At 44.7% G+C, this 27,461-nt stretch overlaps 1 protein-coding gene across 1 annotated transcript in view; it reads left to right on the forward strand.

Annotated features, from left to right (window-relative positions):
* Positions 1 to 361: 361 nt before the first annotated feature.
* The window catches only part of rnf24 (ring finger protein 24), a 153,582-nt gene continuing 126,482 nt past the window's right edge, over positions 362 to 27,461 (forward strand). Inside the window, exon 1 of the mRNA XM_060841426.1 lies at positions 362 to 610. The gene's annotated coding sequence lies outside the window, so the exon portion shown is untranslated. The remainder of the gene's footprint in view (positions 611 to 27,461) is intronic.

Consider the following 27,461-nt stretch of genomic DNA (forward strand, 5'->3'; position numbering starts at 1 on the left):
GAAGGCTTTGTGGACAAGAGAAGGCGTGTTCATTTGCGGGTGTGAGGGAATGTGAACCTATAAATCCCCTGTACATTTTTTCTCTCTCCCCTCAGCCACACAGAACATTCCTGTTTGCTGACGCGAATTTCTCACAGAGAGAGCAGGCAGACAGCGCTGGCTGGTTACGTGCGTTCAAGTCTTTATGAGAGACCACCTCTCCTCTTCCTTCACCCACATGTGCAGAGATTAATCAGACAAAAGTGAAAAGGACGAGAAAGGCCCCCCACCAGAAGCACGACGTTATTTATTTATTTTTGGAGGGGGGGGGGGGGGGGAGGAGGTGGGGTTTAAAAAACAAAACAAGTGCAATCTTAAATCGAGAAGGAAGGTTTGAACAGCAGCGGCAGTGTGCTCCGTCCGAGTGATCCTTGCTATTCCTGTCACTGAGCCTGTCTCGGTTACTCTGTAATCCATCCCAGAGCTGGAGAGAGAGGGAGAGAGCTTCGTTCATTACTACTGCATAATTTACAAAATAAAACCCACACGCATTTTAATTTCTGCAAGACAAAATACTGCCAACAGGAACGATTTATTTCGCTTTCGTGTTACAGAACGAGTTGCAATTTTGGTGAGTTTTCAGATGTATCTTTTAAAAAAAATATATATTAATTTGCAGGAAAATAATTAAAGGCGAATTTGTGAAGAATTGCCTTATTACTTGGTTGTCATATTTTATGATATAGCTGTATAGATAACCCAGCGGGTAACCCCTTCCCACTATTCCCAGCCTGGACAAGATTATTCTGATGATATGTTGATATTTAAAAATAATTGAGTAGTTGTCTTTTTAAACATCGAACCTTTAACTCACCCTTACACATTGATCTTATATTGCGCATTCTTTAATATGCATATGTGTTTGTTTTGCTTTTTGCGAAACTTTTGCAAAGATGTGGTGGTGGCAAGTCCTGAAGGACAGTCCTGAGAAGATGGATGAAGCACATGCTAGAAACTTGCTTATTTCCCATTCAGTGAAGCTGGGGGCTGTGCAGTACTCTGTGAACGGGGAAGGGGCTGTTTCCAGCCCTCTCTCTTTGACTCTGTGATTCTGTATGGAGCAGAGTAATTTTACACTGGTTTCCAGACTGTGTGCAGACGGCAGAGAAACGCCACTCCATCGCTGGGCAGAGTCCCTGAGCCAATCAATCGCTCAGTTGCTGGGGCTCTGAATTTTTCCCACTTCCCCCCGCCTCAACCCTTTGGCAGACTGAAGATTTTCCATACCGCAATTGCAAAATCCCAGACCAGAGTGATACTGGTGGTAGACTTGTGTTTGACTCAGGACTCGATTCCTGATGAAGGGCTTTTGTCCGAAACATTGATTTTTCTGCTCCTCGGATGCTGCCGGACCTGCTGAGCTTTTCCAGCACCACTCTAATTCAGACTCAGGTTTCCAGCATCTGCAGTCCTCGTTTTTACCTTGTGTTTGACTCTCTATTTCTCTACCAGTCACTGGCAGAAGGGGTTGCCCCTTTATATGTGTGTTTGTGTGTGTAGGCATGTGTATATGTGTATGTAGGTGTATGTGTGTTTGTGTGTGTGAGTTTGAGTGTGTATGTATGTGTGTGAGTTTGAGTGTATGTGAGTTTGAGTGTGTATGTATGCGCATGTGTGTATTTGTATGTGGGTGTGTGTATTTGTGGGTGTGCCTGTGGGTGTGTGGGGTGGGGGGGAGGGGCAGTTGGAGTTTCAGCAGGCTGCCTGTCAGTGAAACAGACTCCCTCACCATCCCCCTGTGCTGACAGATTGGAGCATATCTCAGAGAGTGCAGCAGGTCACACTGGCCCCTCCCTCAGAGCATTAGGAACTGGGTGCGTTGCCCATCTGCCTGAGCCCCCTTAGTAACTGGTGCCCACTCTATCTGGTGTCCATTGACACTTCTCTGCAGCCAGCGGCAGTTTTGCGTTCCACTGTTCTAAGGAAATAAACACAGAGAACTGGGGAGAAAGCTCTTCGATTCAAAGAAGACTCATAGTGGATCTGAAAAATTAACTCTGTTTCAGATTTGCAGCATCTGCAGTATTTTGCTGTTAGCCCAAAGGAAATGTCTGCCCTTTTGGGTGCTAGTCAGTAGAATGTTGGCAGTGCTTGGTGGATCACTTGGTCATGGGGAGAATATTGGGGATCCTGTTGGTGATGGTGCTTGGTGGATCTCTCAAACACTTGGAGACTTGTGGATCCATTGTGTTATGGTGATTGGCAGATCTCTCCGACATGGTGAGAGCATTGTGGATCCAGTGCATTATGATGCTTAGTGGCTCTCTGCGACACGGGGAGGCTATTGGGGACACTATGTGTTATGATGCTTAGTGGCTCTCTGCGACATGGGGAGGGTATTGGGGACACTATGTGTTATGATGCTTGGTGAATCTTTCAGACACAGATGGAGTATTGTGAATCCGGTCTGTTATGTTGTTTGGTCAGTGGGGGAGACTTGTAACTGTGCAGATTCTCGAAATTTCACATGCCCTTGCATTTGAGCTCACAGTTGGTACTTCAGCTGTCAAGATAGCAGCCTTTGGCAGCTTTTAAACCAAGATGTTAGATACCTTTGTTCTTCAAGGTGGTCAAGATCATGGGCCCAATTTATCTTTTCCTGCTAATTGTTTTTATTCTTAAGCTTATTGGCCCAGAACATGAGACTGGTATAGATTTACTACACTTTTGGTGGTACAGATTTGATGGGCTAAAGGGCCTCTTCTGTTGTCCATGTGTCGCAAATTTTGGGAGAGTATATGTAGATTGGGAAGCAGAAAGTTAGAGTTTGGTGTTTGTACAGATGTAAAATGGGGAAGCATTGCACGGTCTCTTTAAAAGATTATGTGTATTTTCTGGTTAGAGATTTAAAATGGATGTCTGTGAGCAGCAGCCTGAGTTTGCCAGTACAGAGAGTCTGAACTGAAACATTTCTATTGAAAGGCCATGCAATTAGCAGGCCAAGCAGCAATTTTGACCAAGAAAGCAAGTTTTGAATTTAGCCAATCAATTTGAGCCAGGCCCTTAGATACAAAGGACCAATTAAATTTAAATCTGATGGTTTTGATAACGTAGGACCAATCCTACTGTAAGAAATATTGTTATATCACAAAGGATATAAAAGAAAGGGACAGTTAGACAAAGACCCCAGAGCTAACTACCATCCACCAGAGCTAATGGCCCTCAGCTCTCGGAACAGAAATTGGCTCTCACAGTCAACTATGTATTAGAGAAAGCTTCATCTAAACCAAAATGGTACCAATGATGGAAAAAGGTGTTCCTGACAGAAGAATCAGAGAAAGCATTCCTGACAGAATACTTGATGGAAAGAGGCATAGAACATTCCAGAAGACACATAATCTGGCTGTAATTTTGAGAGACTAAATTCCATTTTTTGTATATGAGTGGGATTTCTATTTATTGGAACAGCACACTATTAGAATCTTGTTTTATTCAAGAATAGTTAGTACTTAGAAGGGGTTTATTCAGTTTGTTATTAGTCTAATTAATTTGTTTATTGTTAAGAGTTAGTTAAATAAACAGATATATGTTGATTTTGAAGTGAGTGTCAAGAATTTATTTTATTTAACCACTGGAAGTTTCTGAAAAACAGGTTACAACATCCTTCACGTTCTTTCTATAAATTATAGGGTGAGGAGTTCCTCTTTGGGTGTTTCGGTTTTAATTCCCAGAAGGGGGGAGTCTACCTCCGCTTTATAACAGATTATTCTGTGTATTGATTCTTGGAATTGATGTCTATGGACAGTGGGTCTCCCTAATATTTTTCTTCCATCCTCTCAGCAAGCTGAGCTATGTGGGAATGTTAGAAACTCTTTGTCTCCAATTTTACCCCTCTCCTACCTTATGGCTGATGTCAATGTAAATTGCTAACAATAATAATACTGTACTTATCAATGAACAATGAGAGGGCCATTCAGCCCCTCTGAGTCTGCTCTGCAAGGAGGCTTATTTGGATAACAATGTCAGAAGTGTATAACTGTGACATCTTCTATGTATTTGCGAAGCAGATGTTGTGTCATTCTGTGTTCTGTGGCATTTCTGGGCCACAGATGCACAATGGAGAGATTTGACTTTTGTGCAGCAGGTTTGAGAATCAGTCAGAGATTGTCGCAGATACCATTAGCATAACTCACATAGCTTCATAGAAGATCAATGCCACGTGAGATCATCTGCATCCTATCGTTAACAAGTTGGCTGTAGCTTCCTGTCACCTTCATTCACCCCTCCCAGCTTCATCTGGGTCACAGCTGTATTTGAAGTGTTAAGTCCCTAGGTCCAAACGCTCCACTACAGGAGTGGGTTCAACTGTTCTGTAATGTGGGCTCTCTGCTGACATTGGAAATGCAGTTCCAGTCTTGTCATAGGAAGCATATAAGACATTATCGCCTTGGTACAGGTGCTGTTAAGTGGAATAGTAAAAACTCGCTTTGTTTCATGTTAACCGCAGTGTATGTGACATTCAAAGTGGTCAGGGACAGTTTTAGAATTTGATCATGCAAGATTTTTCAGGAACATAAAGATAATAATAATGTAAATACATAACTGGTTGATGTATTCTCTGGTATCATTGTCAGTAGCCTGTGATTTTCTGGTCTGGGTAGTTTTCTATTACAATTCTGCCTTTGTTAGACTGAGTCTAACTTCAGTAGTAGAGGATAGACTTCTACTAAATCTAAACTGAAGAGACACTTGTCTTAAATTACAAAGTAGCTTATTAGAAATGTAGAAACGTAGGAGCAAAAGTAGGCCATTCAACCCTTTTGAACTTTCTCTATCATTCAATAGGGTCATGGGGATATGCTATGCCATATCTTCACTTTCTCCCAATATCCCTTGATCTCTTTAAAATCTAAACATTTATCGATCTCTTCCTAGAATATATTCGGTGACTTAGCCTCCATAGCCTTCTGTAGCAATGAATTCCACATGATCATTACAATTTGAGTGAAGAAATTTTACCTGATCTCAGTCCTAATGTGGCCCTGGTTTGAGAATCCCCAACCAAAGTAGATTCCCTCTCTACCTTCTAAATTCTCATGAATACAGTCTCGGGCGAATCAATCTTTCCTCATAGGACAGTCCTGCCATCCTGTTATAGTCTGGTGAAACTCAGCTATGCTGTCCGTGTGGCAAGTATTTTCTTTTGTAGTAGGGAGACCAAACTGTATGCATTACTTCCAGGTACACTCTCCCCAAGGCCCTGTATAATTGCAGTAAGACATCTCTGCTGCTGAACTTAAATCCAGCCAATGAAAACCAATGTACCATTTGCTCGCAGCACCTGCCTGTTTACCCAAGAGCTCTCTGTACATCCACATTTCTCAATATATCACCATTTAAATAATACTCTTCCTTTCTGCTCTTCACACCAACGTATACAACTTCACATTTCACCACATTGTACTGCATCTGCCATATCTTTACCCACTCACTCAACTTGTCCAAATCATCTTGAAGCCTACTTGCATCCCTACAACTGAACTTGCCATTCAGTTTTGTGTCACCAGCAAATTTGGAAATGTTGTATTTGGTTCCCTCAGCCAAGTCATTTATATAGCTGGGACCAAGCACTGATGCCTGTGGCATCCCACTAGTCATTGCCTGCCTATTGGAGAAAAAAACATTTATTCTCATGTGTCTGTCACCTAATTCCAAGTCCATGCTAATGGAGTACCCCAATTTCAGCTGCTTTAGTGTTGCCCCAATAATCTCTTCTGAAAGGTTTTGTGAAAATCCAAATACACAACATCCAACGATTCTCCCTTAGATATTTCACTAGTTACATCCTCAACAAAACTGCTGTAGATTTGTGAAGCATGATGTGCCTTTCGTAAATCCTCACTGGCTTTTCCCAATCTCAATAATGTTTTCCTCATGTTCTAATATCTTATCTTGTATTGCATGATTGCAATGGATACAGTTTACACTGTAAGTCAGGCATCATTACCAAAGACGGTTAGGAAGTCTACAAAATACATGTGTCTCTTCAGGTGTTTTCATAGAACTCAAATGTATCCACCCAGAGACTGATTGACATCAGTTCATTGGGTGCAGCTCAATGCAACATACAACACTAATTCTTTAAGAACCATTACCTTAAAGAACAGAGGGCGGATAGGGAGAAGTTTGTGTTTGGCTGCAAAGCCTCACCCCATTCACTGCTGTATAAACACAGACATGAAGAGTGATCACTTGGGTGGACCTGTTCCTTAGCACGAGTACACACTTTCCGAAAGGAGAAAAAAAAACAATCTATAGATTTACATATCACACACAAGTTGCATCAAAAGTAAATAAATGGCTGGAATTCTTTGCATTGAGGGAGGCATTTGGCCAAGACACTGGGTCAGCTCTGTAAAAAAACAAAGTCTCAGATTGAAATAGGTGCTCCGGGGTCTGACATAGCACGTGCCCTGCACGCAATCAGTTCATGTCCCTTGTAATTGTGGTTCAGCTACGTTTTAAGCTGTGCACAGTCTCTGTCTGAAACAACGTGTCTGTGTTAATCATGGGGTTGGACACTTCTTTCAGGTCCTTTGGCAAACTGAGGATCTTCTGGATAATTATGACTCTGAAATTTTATTCATAACCACTGTAACCAAATTCAGAGTCAGGTGATGAAGAATCCATCAAAGCAGATATTAGAATTGTTGAATCCCCATTGTGTGGGAAGAGGCCGTTCGGCCCATTGAGTCTGCACCTACCCTACAACAGCATCTCACCCAGACCCAGCCTCTCATCCTTTCCCTGTAACCTCCATTTCCCATGGCTAATTAACCTAGCCTACACATCCCCAGACAATTTAGCATGACCAACCCACGTAACCTGCACATCTTTGGACTGTGGGAGGAAACCAGAGCACCCAGACAGGACACACACACACTGGGAGAACGTGCAAACTCCACACAGACAGCATGCTTGCCTTTATTGGTCAGTGCATTGATTTGGGAGATCATGTTGCAGCTGTACAGGAGATTGGTTTGGCCACTTTTGGAATACTGTATGCAGTTCTGATATCCCTCCTATTGGAAGGATGTTGTGAAACTTGAAAATGTTCAGAAAAGGTTTAAAAGGATGTTGCCAGGGTTGGAGGGTTTGAACTATAGGGAGAGGTTGAATAGGCTGGGGCTTTTTCCCTGGTGTGTCTGACGCTGAAGGGTGACATGAAACTATAAGGGGCATCGATAGGGAAAATAGGTCTTTTCCCTGGAGTAGGGGGAGTCCAAAACTAGAGGGCATAGGTTGAAAGTGAGAAGGGTAAGTCTTAAAAGGGACCTAAGAGGCAACTGTTTCACACAGAGGGTGGTGCATGTAAGGAATGAGCTGCCAGAGGAAATGGTAGAGGCTGGTAAAATTACAGCATTTAAAAGGAATCTGGATGGATATATGAGTAGGAAGGATTCAGAGGGGTATGGGCTAAGTTTTAGGCAAGAGCATTCGAAAGCTGATTGGGGGCAGATGTTCACAGGTAAAGGGACGGCTGGAAAATGGGAAGTCTTCAGAAATGAGATAACGAGAGTCCAGAGAAAGTATATTCCTGTCAGGATGAAAGAAAAGGCTGGTAGGTGTAGGGAATGCTGGATGACTAAAGAAATTGAGGGTTTGGCTAAGGAAAAGAAGGAACATATGTCAGGTATAGACAGGATAGATTGGGTGAGAGGGGAAAGATATAAAAGAGACCTGAGGGGCAATGTTTTCACACAGAGGGTGGTACATGTATGGAATGAGCTGCCAGAGGATGTGGTGGAGTCTGGTATAATTGCAGAGGCATTTGGATGGGTACATGAATAGGAAGGGTTTGGAGGGATATGGGCCAGGTGCTGTCAGGTGGGACTAGATTGGGTTGGGATATTTGGTCGGTGTGGATGAGTTGGACCGAAGAGTCTGTTTCCATGCTGTACATCTCTATGACTCTATGACTCTCACATAGGATTTGATTCCCATTCCATACTGGGGCCGGATTCCTTAACCCAGAATGTAACAAAAACCTGAATACCCTTCTGTGATTGACAAATGTTGAGATTGTAGTGTTGGAAATGCAGAGCAGGTCAGGCAGCATCTGAGGAGCAGGACTAAGGAGCGATAACTGAGGAAGAATGTTTTCTGGTGCTCCACATTGTGGCCTGCATTCTCCAGAGCTAAAAATCACACAACACCAGGTTATAGTCCAACAGGTTTAATTGGAAGCACACTAGCTTTCGGAGCGACGCTCCTTCATCAGGTGATTGTGGAGGGCTCGATCGTAACACAGAGCTGTGATTCATGTCCAGAGCTAGTGCCCCTGAGCTGGACAGCTCCAGTGCAAAGACAGGTATGTCTGAGTCCTCTGCTATTTTTGTGGAATCAGGAGGGTTTTTTAAAAAGAGCAATGGTTCACCTGACTTCAGAGCCTCATGATCTATTCTTGGCTGATGTCCAAACATCCATTCGGTGGAAGCAGGTGGGCCCCAGGGAAAGCATTGCTTGTTTGAAAACTCTGGCTCTGTGATCTTTATTGCTTATTGAGCAACAATTATTGACAGAAGATAAAGAGATTTCAAGTGCTTGAAGTTTCTATTGTTATCATTTTAAAGGGTTTGGATGAACTTCAGGATAGTTGCCCTGTAGCAAAAGGGTTTTTTTCAAAGGAGAAACTTATGAATTAGTGATTGTTTTCTTTGAGGCTTTTTTAAAAAGTGGAGCATATTGTCACTGGAGCTTTGTTGTGCTCCTGTCCTGGGCAAAGTAGGTTGGTAGGTACCATTCATTAGGTAAAAACAATGACTGCAGATGCTGGAAACCAGATTCTGGATCAGTGGTGCTGGAAGAGCACAGCAGTTCAGGCAGCATCCAAGGAGCAGTAAAATCGACATTTCGGGCAAAAGCCCTTCATCAGGAATAAAGGCAGAGAGCCTGAAGGGTGGAGAGATAAGCTAGAGGAGGGTGGGGGTGGGGATAAAGTAGCATAGAGTACAACAGGTGAGTGGGGGAGAGGATGAAGGTGATCGGTCAGGGAGGAGAGGGTGGAGTGGATAGGTGGAAAAGAAGATAGGCAGGTAGGACAAGTCATGGGGACAGTGCTGAGCTGGAAGTTTAGAACTAGGGTGAGGTGGGGGAAGGGGAAATGAGGAAACTATTGAAGTCCACATTGATGCCCTGGGGTTGAAGTGTTCCGAGGCGAAAGATGAGGCATTCTTCCTCCAGGCGTCTGGTGGTGAGGGAGCGGCGGTGAAGAAGGCCCACGACCTCCATGTCCTCGGCAGAGTGGGAGGGGGAGTTGAAATGTTGGGCCACAGGGCGGTGTGGTTGATTGGTGCGGGTGTCCCAGAGATGTTCCCTAAAGCTCTGCTAGGAGGCGTCCAGTCTCTCCAATGTAGAGGAGACCACATCGGGAGCAACGGGTACAAAAAATGATATTAGTGGATGTGCAGGTAAAACTTTGGTGGATGTGGAAGGCTCCTTTAGGGCCTTGGACAGAGGTGAGGGAGGAGGTGTGGGCACAGGTTTTACAGTTCCTGCGATGGCAGGGGAAGGTGCCAGGACAGGAGGGTGGGTTGTAGGGGGGCGTGGACCTGACCAGGTAGTCACGGAGGGAATGGTTTTTTTGGAGGTGACGGAAAGGGGTGGGGAGGGAAATATATCCCTGGTGGTGGAGTCTTTTTGGAGGTGGCGGAAATGTCGGCGGATCATTTGGTTTATGCGAAGGTTGGTAGGGTGGAAGTTGAGTACAGGGGTGTTCTGTCCTTGTTATGGTTGGAGGGATGGGGTCTGAGGGCGGAGGTGCGAGATGTGGATGAGATGTGTTGGAGGGCATCTTTAACCACGTGGGAAGGGAAATTGCGGTCTCTAAAGAAGGAGGCCATCTGGTGTGTTCTGCGGTGGAACTGGTCCTCCTGGGAACAGATGCGGTGGAGGCGGAGGAATTGGGAATACGGGATAGCATTTTTGCAAGAGGTAGGGTGGGAAGAGGTGTAATCCAGGTAGCTGTGGGAGTCGGTGGGTTTGTAAAAAATGTCAGTGTCAAGTCGGTCGTCATTAACGGAGATGGAGAGGTCCAGGAAGAGGAGGGAGGTGTCAGAGGTGGTCCAGGTAAATTTAAGGTCAGGGTGGAATGTGTTGGTGAAGTTGAATTGCTCAACCTCCTCGCAGGAGCACGAGGTGGCGCCAGTTCAGTCATCAATGTAGCGGAGGAAGAGGTGGGGAATGGTGCCAGTGTAATTACAGAAGATTGACTGTTCTACGTAGCCAACAAAGAGACAGGCATAGCTGGAGCCCTTACGTGTGCCCATGGCTACCCCTTTGGTCTGGAGGAAGTGGGAGGATTCGAAGGGGAAATTGTTAAGGGTGAGAACCAGTTCGGCGAATGAGAGTGTCGGTGGAAGGGTACTGTTGCGGACGTCGGGAGAGGAAAAAACGGAGGGCTTGGAGGCCCTGGTCATAGTGGGTGGAGGTGTAGAGGGATTTGATATCCATGGTGAAGATGAAGATGGGGGCCAGGGAAACGGTAGTCTTGGAGGAGGTGGAGGGCGTGGGTGGTGTCTTGAACATATGTGGGGAGTTCCTGGACTAGGGGGGGATAGGACAGTGTCGAGGTAGGTAGAGATGAGTTCAGTGGGGTTGGAGCATGCTGAGACAATGGGTCAGCCAGGGTGGTCAGGCTTGTGGATCTTGGGAAGGAGGTAGAACCGGGCAGTGTGGGGTTCCCAGACTATGAGGTTGGAAGCTGTGAGTTGGAGATCCCCTGAGGTGATGAGGTTCTGTATGGTCTGGGAGATGATGGTTTGGTGATGGGGGGTGGTTGGAAGAGGTGTCCTTGAGTTGGCGTTTGGCTTCAGCGGTTTAGAGGCCAGTGCGCCAGACTACCACTGCGCCCGCTTTATCATCTGGCTTGATGGTGAGACAGGTTGAGGCAGTTAATGTCCCGGCAGCAGTTGGAAATGAAGAGGTCGAGGGCAGGTAATAGGCCAGCGGGGGGAAGGTGTTCAGGTGGATGCAGTGTGTTGGAGGTGGGCGAAGGGGTCCTCGGAAGGTGGGCGGGAATCCTGATTGTGAAAGTAAGCTCGGAGGCGGAGGCGACAGAAGAAGTGTTCGATGTCACGGTGTGTATTAAATTCATTGATGCATAGACGGAGGGGGATGAAAGTGAGCCCTTTGCTGAGGACTGATCGTTCATCTTCAGTGAGGGGAAGGTCTGAGGGATGGTGAAAACTCGGCAGGGCTGGGAGCTGGGATCTGGTGTGGGTGTGGAGCTGGGAATGGGGGTCAGAGCCAGTAACTGGAGTGGGTGTGGTAGTGGGGGGAATGGGGTTGAAGTCATGAGCAGGAGTGGTGTTCCCCTGAGGGTTCTGGGAGCCGGGAATGGTGACAGTGGGATCTGTGGGAGGGCGTGCCAGCAGAATGCTGGTGGGGGCAGAAGTGGTGGCAAACATGGCAGTAGGGGTGGCGGAAGTCACTGAGCGTGTGACATCAGCGATGATGTGAGGGGCGGAAGTGATGTCACGTGTGATGCATGAGGAATTGTGAGGGGTGGATGTGGTTGTGGGAGTGGCCATGATGGGGACGGAAGTGACATCATCAATCAGCATGGGGGTGGCAGCTGCACCAGCCGCATGGCTAATGGCGTCCAAGCAGTTCCAGAGGCTGGGGGAATCTTCTGGCACATTTGAGGAGCGTTGGTTATGGAGGTGGGTAGATAAAAGTTTGTTGTACTTACAGTTTTTGATGTTTGAGATGGAGTTGAAATACTGTTTGTTGAGAGTATGAATTCTCCTGAGGATGTAGTACAGAGTGGGTCCTTTGCAATTCTGAGAGAGTGTGGCCCTCAGCTGAGGCAGGGCTGACTGTAGAGAGGTTAGGTGCCGGCACATTGCTGCAAGCATGGAGCGGAGATCTTGAAGGAGAACTGTTGCTGGTGTTTTTGAATCTGTAGTCTGTACTGTTTGTCCTGTTCGGGTCCAAACTCTGCTGGTTTAAAGGTGGTCTGGAGTCCGTGTGAGATGAGTTGGTTACGGAGGCAGGCACCGAGGAAGCAAATGTGGCTGTGGTACCGAGTTTGTTTCACGACATGGTTGAAGAGCTTCAGGGCAGAGGAAATGACCTGGGAGTTGCAGTGGGAGAGGGACTCCCTGAGAGTCTTGTAGAGAGAGAAGGCATCCTTGCAAGAGGATTCGCAGTAGGGTTAAAATCAATTCGGTTAAAACAATGACTGCAGATGCTGGAAACCAGATTCTGGATTAGTGGTGCTGGAAGAGCACAGCAGTTCAGGCAGCATCCGACGAGCAGTAAAATCGATGTTTCGGGCAAAAGCCCTTCATCAGGAATAGAGGCAGAGAGCTTTCATCATTCATTGACAGCCCCTCTCCGATGAGGATGACCCTTGTTCACTATCACAGAGAGTCCATATGAAGCTGTACAGACCGATGTGGTTATTAGAAGCTTTGTTATAGTTGGGGCAGGTGGTGGTCACGGGAAGTGGGGGGGTGTGCTTTGGTGTGGCTGTGCGCTTCTTTCGGCTGTTCTCCCCTGACTTCCACCTTTTCCTGACAGCAAGTCCTGGGGTGCTCAACACCTTCCCAGATACTCCTCTTCCTTTTTGGGCCAGTCATTCCCAGGTGTCTGTGCGTGAGACCAGGTTTTTAAAAGAGCAGTGGTTCACCTGACTTCAGAGCCCCATGATCTATTCTTGGCTGGTCTCCAGACCTCCATTCTGTGGAAGCAGGTGGGCCGAGGCCATATTTCCCATGACCCGGTCTCCCTGAAACATGGCTCTGACTGAAGTGGACTCCTTGGCTGAAGCTACCTGATTTCTCTCTCCCCCTCTCTCTGGAGCTTTTAGCTCAGAACGCCAGAAACCTAGACCTGTACCAGATACAGTATCTCAAGATTAGCAGTTTCTGTTTGTTCTACAAACAAGACTGTTGACATTTTATTACCTTTGCTTTCTGCTTGCCTAGCCATTTCATCTTAGAAACATTACTTCTTTTTGAGCTCTGTTGATGTATATATTTTAGTGAGTCTGCAGGATGAAGCTTGTAACTTGCTGTATCTGCTTTAGAAGCCTTTGTTGTTACCTTCACTTTACCCTATTGTTTAGGAACCAGTGTGAATGAGAATATTATCAAGAATATTGCAGGTAATATCACAGGGATGCAGCTTCCATTTCCCTATTCATGGCAGACTGACATAGCCTCTTCCTCTGAATAGGAAAGTTCCAGTAATAGAAAGGATGTGAAGCTTGCTAGCTAAGCCACTCAGAGGGCAGCTGGTAAAGAACTGGATTGAGTCACATGTGCCTTGTACCAGGAAAAAAAATGGCATTCCCCCCCACCATAAAAGTCAGTAATGGGAGGAGCTGAGAAGTTCCAACAATCCAACATGATTTGTGCTAACACTTCCTGAAATCAACCCTTTTGTTAAAATGGAACTAAGGTGGGATTTGAACTCAGCTTTCACCAGAGTGCTGCCGGAGCGTCTGGTTTATCCACCAAGCTACGTCACCACACCCAGAGCTGGGAAACAGGTAGGTGTGACTAAGCAATGAGCAGAAAAGACATCAAGCTGGATTGCTCACTGTTACATGAAGGAAGTGAGATGACATTGTTAGCTATCTACCCAGTGGTCTCCCATCCAACTATCTAATTAGTTTCTCAGATGAGACATTTTCATTATCTCACCTTGAGGCATTTTCATTACCTCACCTTGACTGGGTGTTGACCAGTCCTGCTGCAGTTTCCTTATTAATAACAAGCAAGTCTCCTCCATCGCACTGAATCCAACAATCTAAAATCCAGAAACATTTTTTGTCCATTTGAATGCACTTATCCTCTGCAGAACCTGGGTGTAGAGTCAGCTGGGTATCCCCCTAAAGTGAGCAGATCAGTGCAAATTAGCAATATAGAGTCATAGAGTGATACAGCACGGATACAAACCCTTTGGCCCAACTTGTCCATGTTAACCAAGGTGGTACAGTAGCTCAGTGGTTAGCACTGCTACTTGCCAGCACCAGGGAGCTGGGTTCAATTCCAGCCTCAGATGACTGTGTGGAGTTTGCACATTCTCCCTGTGTCTGCATGGGTTTCCTCTAGGTGGTCTGATTTCCTCCCCTAGTCCAAAGTTGTGAAGATTGGCTATGGGAAATGCAGGTTTCAGGGCCAGGGGAGAATTGGTGACTCTGGGTGGGATGCTCTTTGAAGAGTCAATGTTGGGACGAATAGCCTGTTTCCATTCTGTAGAAATTCTATTATATTGCCCAAACCCCTCTAAATCTTTCCTACTCCTGTACTAGTTCAAATGTCTATTAAATTTTGTAATTATACTTGCCTCTGTAATTTGCTCTGGTAGCTCATTCTATACATGCACCACCCTCTGTGTGAAGAAGTCGCCCCCCTGGTCTCTTTTAAATCTTCCCCACAGCTTAAACCTATGCCTTTTGTTTTGGACTCACATACCCTGGGTAAAAGATCCTCATGATTTTATTAGTCACATGAGGTTAAACCATAGTGCCATCAAGTCAGCCTCCGACGGTCGAGGGAAAAAATTTACCAGCTATCCAGCCTCAAAATCCATTGGAAAGATCACACTTCACAAAAACTTGCTGCCCCCAACGCCCTGTTCTAGGAACTCCCCACATACGTTCGAGAACCACCCACACCCTCCACCTCCTCCAAGACTTCCGTTTCCCCAGCCCCCAACACCACATCTTCACCATGGATATCCAATCCCTCTACACCTTCATCCACCATGACAAGGGCCTCCAAGCCCTCCGTTTCTTTCTCTCACGACATCCCCAACAGTACCCTTCCACCGACACTCTCATTCGTTTGGCCGAACTAGTCCTCACCCTTAACAATTTCTCCTTCGAATCCTCCCACTTCCTCCACACCAAAGGGTTAACCATGGGCACACGTATTGGCCCCAGCTATGCCTGTCTCTTTGTTGGCTACGTAGAACAGTTGATCTTCCATAATTACACCAGCACCACTCCCCACCTCTTCCTCCGTTACATTGATGACTGCATTGGCGCCACCTCGTGCTCCCGCGAGGAGGTTGAGCAATTCATCAACTTCACCAACACATTCCACCCTGACCTTAAATTTACCTGGACCATCTCTGACACGTCCCTCCTTTTCCTGGACCTCTTCATCTCCATTAATGACGACTGAGTCGACACCGACATTTTTTACAAACTCACCGACTCCCACAGCTACCTGGATTACACCTCTTCCCACCCTACCTCCTGCAAAAATGCCATCCCGTATTCCCAATTCTTCCGCCTCCACCGTATTTGCTCCCAGAAAGATCAGTTCCACCACAGAAAATACCAAATGGCCTCCTTCTTTGGAGACCGCAATTTCCCTTCCCACGTGGTTAAAGATGCCCTCCAATGCATCTCATCCACATCTCGCACCTCCTCCCCCAGACCCCACTCCTCCAACCGTAACAAGGACAGAACGCCCCTGGTGCTCGCCTTCCACCCTACCAACCTTCGCATAAACCAAATCATCCGCCGACATTTCCGCTACCTCCAAACAGATCCCACCACCAGGGATATATTTCCCTCCCCATCCCTTTCCACCTTCTGCAAAGACCATTCCCTCCGTGACTATCTGGTCAGGTCCATGCCCCCACTACAACCCACCCACCCGTCCTGGCACCTTCCCCTGCCACCACAGGAATTGCAAAACCTGTGCCCACACCTCCTCCCTCACCTCCATCCAAGGCCCTAAAGGGGCCTTCCACATCCATCAAAGTTTTACCTGCACATCCACCAATATTATTTTTTGCATCAGTTGCTCCCGATGCGGTCTCCTCTACATTGGGGAGACTGGACGCCTCCTAGCAGAGTGCTTTAGGGAACATCTCTGGGACACCTGCACCAAACAACCACACCGCCCTGTGGCCCAACATTTCAACTCCCCCTCCCACTCTGCCGAGGACACGGAGGTCCTGGGCCTCCTTCACTGCCGTTCCCTCACCACCAGATGCCTGCAGGAAGAACGCTTCATCTTCCGCCTCGGAACACTTCAACCCCAGGGCATCAATGTGGACTTCAATAGTTTCCTCATTTCCCCTCCCCCTACCTCACCCCAGTTCCAACTTTCCAGCTCAGCACTGTCCCCATGACTTGTCCTACCTGCCTATCTTCTTTTCCACCTATCCACTCCACCCTCCTCCCTGGCCTATCACGTTCTCCCTCTCCCCCACTCATCTGTTGTACTCTGTGCTACTTTCTCCCCACCCCCACCCTCCTCTCATTTATCTCTCCACCCTTCAGGCTGTCTGCCTGTATTCCTGATGAAGGGCTTTTGCCCGAAACGTCGATTTTACTGCTCCTCAGATGCTGCCTGAACTGCTGTGCTTTTCCAGCACCTCTAATCCTGATCAAATGTAGCCTAGAACTCTGTGGGAAGCTAGAGAAGTGATTGCTGGGTCCCTTGCTGAGATATTTATATCATCGATAGTCACAGGTGAGGTGCTAGAAGACTGCAGTTTGGCTAATGTGGTGCCACTGTTTAAGAAAGGTGGTAAGGAAAAGCCAGGGAACTATTGTCCGGTAGACAGGCAGGAGGCTCCCAGCCCAGCTCGATTCAAAGCCACAACCAACACGTTGGTAACTCTTAGTGAGCTAGGTAAAAACAATGACTGCAGATGCTGGAAACCAGATTCTGGATCAGTGGCGCTGGAAGAGCACAGCAGTTCAGGCAGCATCCAACGAGCAGCGAAATCGACATTTCAGGCAAATGAAGGGCGTTTGCCCGAAACGTCGATTTCGCTGCTCATTGGATGCTGCCTGAACTGCTGTGCTCTTCCAGCACCGCCGATCCAGAACTCTTAGTGAGCTACCTAGTGAGAGAAGAAGCAGTTATGCTGTTTGAAAGAGTCGGTTGTTTTGTGTTCTGAATGTGTCACATGTTTATTCTGCACTCTCTGAAACTTATACTTCTTGAGATGTAACATTGTGGTTGAAAAACAGTTAAATTATTGTTAAAAATGACTTTTGTTACAAATTACTTGCATTTTTGTAGCGCCTTTCACCACCAGCAAGTGTCACAAAGAACTCCATTGAAATATGTTTGAAGTGTACCAAGACCGCATCTCGCACACAGCAGGCAACCACAGACAGCAAAATGATAATAAGCAGTTCTTCTGTTTTATGATCTTGATTGAAGAATGAATACTGGCCAGGGCACTCCCACACACATCCCCCCATCTCCACTTTCCTTGGAAATAGAATCATGAGGTCTTATGCAAACCTTCCCAGCTGGCAGACAATGTTTCCATTTGATGTCACTTCTGAAAGAGTGTACCTCAGAAAGCGCAGCACTCCCTTAGCATTGTGCTTAGATGGTTAAACTGAACAATTACATTTGCTAAGCTGTGATTATGAGTGCCCAAGAAAGCTCTCAGATCTCCGCTCCCAGAAATTAATCCTGAAACAAAAATGGCTGGGAGAGGCTCTGGGATCTCAAACAGGCTCCAGGTAGGTGTGAAAAATGCCTGGGAAGACCAGTAAAAACTGTTGGACATCTCTGATAAAGTACATCAGCAATTGGAACGAGTCCGTGAATGCAGGTGTGTGTGTGTGTGTGTGTGTGTGTGTGTTAGGCGTGAGGGGGGAGGTGTTGGTGTTACAGGGATGCTATTTACTACAGTGGCAGGAGCGTAACATTTTCTGGCATCCAGAACTGCAATTAATATTTACACAAGCCAACCTTAATTACAGCTTTCACAAATGAGTAAGATTGTTAATGAAACACTGTTTCTCTCAGTAGGTTATATGTGTGCAACAAGATTCTTCAATTATCAGGGGAGCATATTGAGGTATTGCTGACTACCTAGAAAATAATGATTTCTTTGAGGGAGATCTGGGAAAACTGTGTGTTCATTCTTTGTTATAAAGAGAACGTTGGGCAAAGATCTAGCAATGGCATATAATGTAGGAAAATACCAATTTTGGTAGGTGGAATAGAATTGAAGCATTTTATGGGCTGGATTGCCTCCTTCTGCACCGTAACATTTCTGTGATCGAAATGGGGAGAGATTGCAGTACTCTGAGATTCGAGGGATTTCTGTGCCCCAGTCTGTGAACCACAAAAGGTGAGTATGTAGGTTCAGCAGGTAATATAGGAAAACTGGTAAAATATTATCATTTATTACAAGGGTGATTGAATGCAATATAAGGAGGTAATGCCTCAGTTATACAAGGTCCTGATGAGGCCAAATCTGGAGCACTGTGTACGGTATTGGTCTCCTCATTTAGGGAACAATGTAACCACATTGGAAACATTTCAAACAAAATGTTTACTAAACTAATATCTGGAATAGGCAGGTGGTAATATGAGGAAGGGGTGGGCAGGTTATATCTTATGGAGTTTAGTAGAACTTGATTGAGACATATAAGATCCGGGAGACTTGACACTTAGATATGGAGAGGATGTTTCCTGTTGTGGGAGAACCTAGTATAGAGTGCACTCTTTAAAAGTCAGTCATCACCCATTTATGACAGAGATGAGGTGATTTGTTTTTCACAGAGGGTCATGAGGTTTTTAGAACTGTCTTCTTTGAGGAAGCAAGGTTATTGAATACTTTTGGGCGCTGTCATTGAGAATGCAAAACTGAGGTTAAAATCAGATCAGGCATGATCTTATAAAATGGCAGAGATGGCTTGAAGGATTAAATGGTCAATTTCTGCTCCAAACTCATATTTGTGTTTTGAATTGTTCAAATTTATAACCGATGATTCTTATTTGACCTGGGAAAAATTCAATCATTCGTTGTTTTGTTCGTAGGAAAAGTTAACCTCTGATAGATCAGTCCGGCACTTAGTGAGTTAAGATGAAACACATGCTTAAAGGCATGTTGTGTTTGTGGTTATCTGTGCAAACATAAGCTGTGTATTGGATAGTATAACTTTCTCAGGCTTCCAGTTCAAACTCGTGTGACCAATTTTCTTCAAACTCTGTGAAGTTTATGCACATATCCAGATAAATAAGCAGAAGACTTCCCAAATCATCAAACACATCAAATTCCTGTCACACCAGCACTGTCAATAATAAACTGAGTAAAACACAGGGCAAAATTTTGTAACAGAGGATAAGAAAAGTCCCTAGTTAATAGATTGTTAACCAGAAGCCAAGCCAGGCTGGTATGTCTGCCTGCTCAGGAGATGACTCAGAGTATCTTTTGCTTGGCTGTATTCATACAGGTAGTTCTCCTTCTAATACAATTGCCTCACCTTTCCCTGGATCCTTTCATGAACATTCCTTTAATTTTTCTTGCAATATTTGTAATAGTTACTTGTGGTGCTCCATTGAATTTTGTAATAACCTTGCTTGAAAAGCATTCTCTTCATCACTCCCTTCATGTTTTAAATGAACACCTTAGACGGAAACAACCTGTACTTGGGATGAAGAAATACAGGTCGTTCTGGGATGACGTGTTTCAGAAGCGCGATTTGGCTGTAATGTCACTGAAGAATTAGGGAGCGGTTTTTTGGAGAAGACTTACCTCCATTCAGAATAGCGTGATTCCAGCGGGAATCGGTTCGCATGCTTTGTTCTCCACATGTGCTGATGTCAGCTGCTGACAGAGCTGCTTTCTGTGAGAGGTACTGTACAGAGAGCAGCTTTGTTGCATTTTTAAAATGTATTCTGCCAAATTAACTTTTTTTCCATTAACAAATATGATTTCAACCTTCATTCAGGCTGTGCTATATGTTGTGTCAGACTTTTGGGTGATTTTTGAGAGATCGTGCGTGATGTTTTTTGCTGGTCTGTCCTTAACCCCACTTTTCCCATTGGCCCCATTATTTCTATGAAGCAAGTTTCTGACAAAAGAAGTTTCACTGGAACGCAACTATGGTGTTATAGGAGAACTACCTGTATGAATACAGGGTAAATGTTGAATAATAGGGTAGGGGAATGGGTCTGGGTGGGTTACTCTTCAGACTTGTTGGGCTGAAGGGCCTGTTTCCACACTGTAGGGATCCTATGGAGCAAATGTTGGCTCTGTCAATAATATTCACATCCCATAAAGAATAAGTGAACAAGCAGAATATCTTTGATCGTGACATGGCAAATTGATAAAATTGTTGAGAAAGCATGAAGGATACTTAGTTTTGAAAACAAGGATTGATTACAAGCAAAAGAACAAATCACTAGCTAACCCTTTGGAAGATTATTGTGAACAACTGCACTCTGCACTTTAGGAACAATGTTGAGACCGCAGAGAATGCAAGGAAAATTTATCACGATGATACTGGAATTAGGATTGTTTGTCAAGTTGACAGATTTTCTTTGAAGCAAAGGTTACGAGGTGAGCTCATAGAGGCATTCCCCATTGCAGAGTGGTTTAATTGGGGAAGCACTGGTCCATGGTATTATCACTGGACTATTGATTCAGAGAGTCAGGTAATGTTCTAGGGCCTGGGTTCATAACCACTCCTGGTTTTCATTAAACTTTCATTTCCTTATACAGTTTCTTCTTTCCCAAAGCATGAATTTATGGTGATATGTTTATATATCTGTATTTATGTGATAAAACATTGGAATGAGTATTAATTTATGTGTTTCTGTCTTTAATATAATCGACAACAGGATGCTGATTGAAAAAACAGCAATTTTCCCCTCCAGCAGTATATTTTTAAAAGAGGTATTAGTGCAAAATCTGTACTAAGTGATGTAGGCTGCAGGTCGTGATACTTTGCTTGTGTTGTGATCCTAACTGATGGTACTATTGGATAAGTTAAATACCGAAATGAAACCGGCTTAATAGATCATGAATTTTATTTTGGAAATTGTTTTATCGTGGAGGATAGGCATATTCATTTGAGCTGCCCATGTTTCTGTAACATAAGAGCACAAGTTTATTTCAGATACGAAACAAAAACAAGCTTCTATGTATTCATTTAGTAATTGCATGACTTGAGAAATCCTGATAAGTGCATAATTAATTATTTGTTGATTAATTATGATTATGGCCATCATCATTAATTGGTACATCTCTCATGGCAATGCTTTTACCAATTCGAGTCCACTTGCAAACCAAGCTGGACTCTCACGCCACATGAATGTCAGGTTTCTTCTTGAATTGATTTACTTGTGAACTGTCCTGATGAATGCAAGATTAAAAGCTTTGACAAAATGTGAATTACTGGAAAAAAGCAGGTCTGGCAGCACCTGTGGAGAGAAATCAGAGTTTAGGGCCCAGTGATCTTTCAGAACCCTTCGAAATTTCTGGTTTTGTTTCCGCTTTTCAGCATCTGCAGTTCTTTCGGGATTTTGTTTTGACAAAGTGTGCCTTGTTTTCTACAAAGCTATACACAGGTCAGTATGAAAAAGTCAACATGAACAGCAAAAAAATACACTCCCCAGTGATCTCCATCTCAGATATTCAATCCTGGAGAAATATCATTCCTGTGTTCAGTCTTTAATTTCTTACTGAACTGACGTTTGCCAGTTTTCCTTCTTGGCGTACTGCAACTGCTGTAAGATTTCTGTCTAATTCTGATGGCTTAAATCTCCATTTGGTACTGAGGGCCTGGATAACTTTACAGTTTTGGCAAGCCAGGAGATTCCAATAAACTTTCATGAGCTGTAGTTTTTACCGCCCTGCTCGATCAACACCCCCCACCCCAGATTCTTTCGCTGAAATGGAACTGCATTCTTATGTCATTAAACTAAAGTCTGATCATTCTGAGCTGAAATCAGATGAAATGTCCAAAGCCCCATGATCATTTGTGTCATAAACCCAGTGGTGTGAACACTGGCAGGCTGGGTACTTACTATGTCACATGCTTTCTTCAAAATGATGTATTTTGATGACTTTCCCAAATGACTTTGTGGTCTCTTATAAAAACAAGCCACCTTCTCAGAGCGGAAGCCGAACTGATCTGTCTGTATTTTAAAAATGCAAATTTCCAAATGATAATATATATCCAAATGGTAATATAAATCCAAATGGTAATATATGATATACCTTTGTCACACTTGGTAAAACCTAATGTACTTTAAATAAGAAGACAGTGAGGACTGCAGATGCTGGGGACCAGAGTTGAGAGAGTAGTGCTGGAAAAGCACAGCAGGTCAGGCAGCATCCGAGGAGCAGGAGAATCAACGGTTTGGGCAAAAGCTCTTCATCAGGGCACCTTCAGTTCCTCTTCCCATTAAACTCACAGCAACCTTGTAAATTCAGATTGAGCCAAATTACTTGTGCAATTGAATTGAATGATCTTTAGGTGGCACCAAGAACAGAAAGTGCAAAAGCAGACAAATTGCCAAAAGGACCCCGAAGGTTGTTAAGGCAGTTCAGGGAAAGGAACTTGGTCAGTTTTTACTTTAATGGTTCCTGCTTCCAGTTCCACTCTCGATGTCTGAGTCGTGATGTTCAGTAAATGTAGTCGATTAAACAAACAAAAGGCTCATTGCCAATGTATCTGCCACCAATGACCAATGAAAGTGGCTTTATCAATGTTCTTACAATCAAATGAATAAATAAGATTTCAACGTGCCTTATCTGAGAAGTGGAAAGATTTTGGCTGCTGCTCAATTTTTCTGAATCATTTATTAATCTGAGGATGGTGATGGGGAGAGCACGTGGAGGAATGGGAAGCCAGATCCCTTATAGTTTTCAGGGAGTTAAAGCTGAGCTTGGTGTTGGGGGAGGGACATCAGTAAACTGCACTGTAAACCAAGAATACTGGCTTAGTTAGCCTAATCTTTTCAGTAGTTTCCTCACATTTGACATGGGTGTGGTAACATCTGATTTCTGTGGTAAAGAACCAGCTTTTTTTTTAGGTTAAGATTCCATAGTATGGAAACTTCAGCCCAACAAGTCCACACCGACCCTCCAAAGAGCAACCCACCCCCAGACCATTTCCCTACATTTACCCCTTCACCTAACACAACGGGCAATTTAGCATGGCCAAATCACCTAACCTGTGGGAAGAAACTCGAGCATCCGGAGAAAACCCACGCAGACACGGGGAGAATGTGCAAACTCCACACAGGCAGTTGCCTGAGGTGGGAATTCAACCCGGGTCTCTGGCGCTGTGAGGCAGCAGTGCTAACTGCTGTGCCACCGTGTCGCCCATTACAAGGTGGGGGGATCCATAATAATAGCCTCAGGTCATGAGTTGAAATTTCACTTTGGGGGGTTAATTATGGAATCAGGTATAGTGCACCTGAAAATAACTATGAAAAGCAGCTCGATTGGACCCCCCCCACCCCCCCAAGCTGATTCGTTAATGTCCATCAGTAAAGACAATCTATCACCTTTATTAGGTCTGCCTAGCATTTGGCTCAAGTCCCACTTTATGATTAAACTTAATAAATATATGCCGCCAGTGCCTGGCACATACAGAGAGCAATTATTAAAAAAGAATTGCTTCCTTCTGTGCTGCAACTGTTTTATAAGTTCTGTTGTACTAGATTTCATTTCCTTCTCTATACCTTCGAACTGTACTAGTATTCCCTTCCTTTCTCCCCTCACGCAGCCTGTAATTGCTTTTCTGAAACTGTTATGCTGCCACATTTTCCAGTTTGGTTTTACTGGTGTTTGTTTTCCCACATTCCTGATCAGTCTGTGCCTTGACTGGGTTTTACAGCTTTGTCAGATAGACAGAATGACTCATGTTTAATGAGGACTCTCCTAGTCTCATTTTGATGCAATTGGATAAAGCCTCCCTCAGTGGACTGCATACTGTTCATCACTAATCAGTCTCGTCTGTAACCACCGCTTCTGGTTTGCTTCATTCCAGCTTTGGAATCAGTTAACAGTTTATTGTTAATTAATTGAGTTCAGCCCAGAATCCTGATCCTTGTTGAAAACCTCTAAATAAACGAGTTGAAAGAAACGTCGGCTGATACGAGTTTTAAAATGACACCAGTAAAATGGAGATATTTCTAGGTATCAGAAACCTGAGCTCGTTTTCTTTCGAAGAAGCCATGCAGGGAACAGAATTTATTGCAGTCAGCAATTGAGTAACACTAGCTTTTAAATTCTATGACACTTTGGTCATGGGACAGTGTCAATACATCTAAAAATATGCAGGTTAGGTGAATTGGCCGATCCATGTTGCCCATGGTATTCAGGAATGTGTAGGTTAAGTACATTAGTCAGGGGTAAATATAGAGTAATAGGGAGGGCAAAGGTCTGGGTGGGTTCTTTTGGGAGGGTCACTGTGGACTTGAGATTTTGCTGCTCCTCGGGTGCTGCCTGAACTACTGTGCTCTTCCAGCACCACTAATCCAGAATCTTGTTAGGTTGAAGGGCCAGTTTCCTCACTGTAAGGATTCTAAGATTCTATTGAGCCCTGGCGTCAGGTCCCACCTGTCCCAGCGGTTTGTAGTTACAACTCCGAATGGGTAGTTTAGAAAATGTCAGTGGGCAGATTGCTGCCAGTGTGAGAGGGAATGGGTTATCTACAGGCATTGACATATTCCCTCTGTAAGCTGAATTGAACAGCACAGTGTCTGAATGCAGCATCGTAAGTTACATTCAATGTCGGGTTAGGTAAAGGAAGTGAGATTGCAAGAGATATAAAGATGGGTTGAAGAGGGAGGGTGAAGACATGTTTGCATTTAAAAACAAAATCTCCAACATCAATTAAAAGCTAAAGGAATTGGATGCCACACTTATAACAGTTTTCATTGTTAGAGAGGTTGATCTGCGGTACTTGAGATTCGTTAATCCATTAAGAAGAATGATTTACTGTCCAAACTTTCTACAGCAAGTCTAATACATATTTACTGTGTGAGTCCAGGAGTTTCACACTGTACAGTGAACATTAATGATTAATTAGATAGTGAGCCTCTGGTTTCAGAAATGTTAACAGCAGAGTGATAACCCTCAGAGAGCAGCAATAAGCTCTGTTCCCTCATCGTGATGTTGATAGTAAACTGGAACTTATCATTTTGAGACAACCTCATTGAACCTCTAAAATTTATTTGGATTCTAGACTAGAGTGGTGCTGGAAAAGCACAGCAGTTCAGGCATCATCCGAGGAGCAGGAAAATCGATGTTTTAGGCAAAAGCCCTTCATCAGGTTGAAGGGCTTTTGCCCGAAACGTCAATTTTCCTGCTTCTCGGATGCTGCCTGAACTGCAGTGCTTTTCCAGCACCACTCTAGTCTAGAATCTGGTTTCCAGCACCTGCAGCCCTTACTTTTACTTAAATATAATTTGGAGTCAACTGAAAAATACCAGTAGTTGACTGCCAGATGACCGATGAAGGATTCAAAAACCAGGAACAACACAAGGAGGCAGGAGGGGAAGTCAGCTGGCCAACATGGAAACCATATTTTGAATTGTGTTCCTGGAGCAATGTACTGAGCTGGACAGTGTCAGTTTAAGCTATAATTGCTGTGTTTCTGGAGAAGGAGAAGCTTACGCTGTGAGGTTCATAGAAGCTTAAAGCAGAGAAAGAGCCCATTGTGTCTTTGCCAGCTGTCAGAAAAAAACTTCCCCAATAGTCATGTTCTTGTCCCATTGCAGTGAAACGTACTTCTCTCCAACTGTGTGTGTACCTATGAAATTCTGCTTTAAAAACTGTTAGAAAATTAATCCATATTAAAAAATAGGCTGACATACATGAACTCAATGAAGAATCATAGAATCCCAACAGTGTGAAAGCCAGCCATTCAGCCCATATCCACATTTCCTATAGCTAATCCACCCAGCCTAGGCACTATGGGCAATCCACCTAACATACATTTCTTTGGACTGTGGGAGGAAACTGGAGCATGCCCACACAGACACAGGGAGAATGTGCAGACTGCACACAGACAGTTGTCTGAAGATGGAACTGAACCCAGGTCCCTGCTGTAATGAGACAGCAGTTCTAACCACTAAGCCACCATGTCGCCCATGTAAACAGATGACCCACTTCGGGCTAAGGAGGTGTTGCTGTTAGTGATTGAGAATATCAGGGGTTGTGTTGCCATTTCAAATGGCAGCTGTTCAGTGCAGCTTGGTCAATTGTCATGTATTAATTCTGCATTTGAGTAAATTAAGTGGACAACCCAAGATAAATTGACTAATAGTTTGGACATTTGCCAAACAGAGCTTCACAAGGGAAGCATTGTTGCAAGAGTATCACCGTATTAACTTGCACGAGAGTCTGTTGTCCTGGGCTAGGATGGGGGTTGGGGGGACAGAGCGGTTTCAAAACTGCTTCCTACAGCCCTGAGGGTAAGCTGTTTCAGAGCTTTTCAAAATAAAATGATAAGCTTTTCAACAGTTGTGTGTCACATTTGATTCCATTACAATAACTGTTTTGTCTCACATGCTTGCTAACAACAGCTTCTGTACAGATATTCTTTCAGTCATGAATATTGGTTGCTTTTTGTAAAATGTTGGGACCGGGGCCACATCTCCTTGAATTGAGTGCAAATTAAGTCCATTTGTTCAGGATAGACACGTACCTTACAAACAGCGTACGAGATATGACAAAACTCCAGGGGTTGGAGGATTTAAGCTACAGAGAGAAGCTGAATAGGCTGATGTTATTTTCCCTGGAGCGTCAGAGGCTGTGGAGTGACCTTGTAGAGGTTTGTAAAATCATGAGGCGCATGGATAAGGTGAATAGTCAAGATCTTTCTCCTGGGGCAGAGGAGTCCAGAATTAGAGGGCATAGGTTTAAGGTGAGAAGGAAAAGATTTAAAAGGGACCTAAGGGGCAACTTTTTCATGCAGTGGGTGGTGTGTGTATGGAATGAGCTACCAGAGGAAGTGGTGGAGTAGACAGATCAGAGACTGGAAGAACACAGCAAGCCAGGCAGCGTCAGGAGGTGAAGAAGTCGATGTTTCAGGTGTAACCCTTCTTCAGGACTGGGAGTTGATGTGGAGGAGCTGCAGATAAAGAGGATGGAAGAGGCAAGGTGATGAAGTAGGGATAGGTGAAAACAGGTAGAGGGTACGACCTGGTTGGTCAATGGGAGGTATGAATCCGGCTGGTGGTAGGGAGTAGTGGAAGAGAGGGGGAGGGGCTGGGAAAGGAATTGGGTGATGGGAAGGGAGACTATCTGAAATTGGAGACTCAATGTTGAGTCCTCCGGGCTATAGGCTGCCCAGGTGGGAGATGAGGTGTTGTTCCTCCAATTTGTGGTTTGGTTTGTTGTGGTAATGGAGGAGGCGAAATATGATCATGTCAGAAAGGGAGTGAGAAGAGGAATTAAAATATGCAGTGACGGGGAGATCTGATCTGCTCCTGTGGACCCAGCTGAGATGCTCAGTGAACCATTCCCTAAGTTTACTTTTGGTCTCCCCAATGTAGAGAAGACCACATTGGGAGCACCTGATGCAGTAAACTAGGTTGGAAGAGAGGCAGATGAAAGTCTGTCTCACCTGGAAGGAAGTGGTGGAGGCTGGTACATATACAGCATTTAAAAGGCATCTGGATGGGTGTATGAATATGAAGGGTTTGGAGGGCTTTGGGCCAAGTGCTGGC

This window comes from Hemiscyllium ocellatum, chromosome 1, assembly GCF_020745735.1.
Source record: "Hemiscyllium ocellatum isolate sHemOce1 chromosome 1, sHemOce1.pat.X.cur, whole genome shotgun sequence".
Classification (NCBI taxonomy): Eukaryota; Metazoa; Chordata; class Chondrichthyes; order Orectolobiformes; family Hemiscylliidae; genus Hemiscyllium; species Hemiscyllium ocellatum.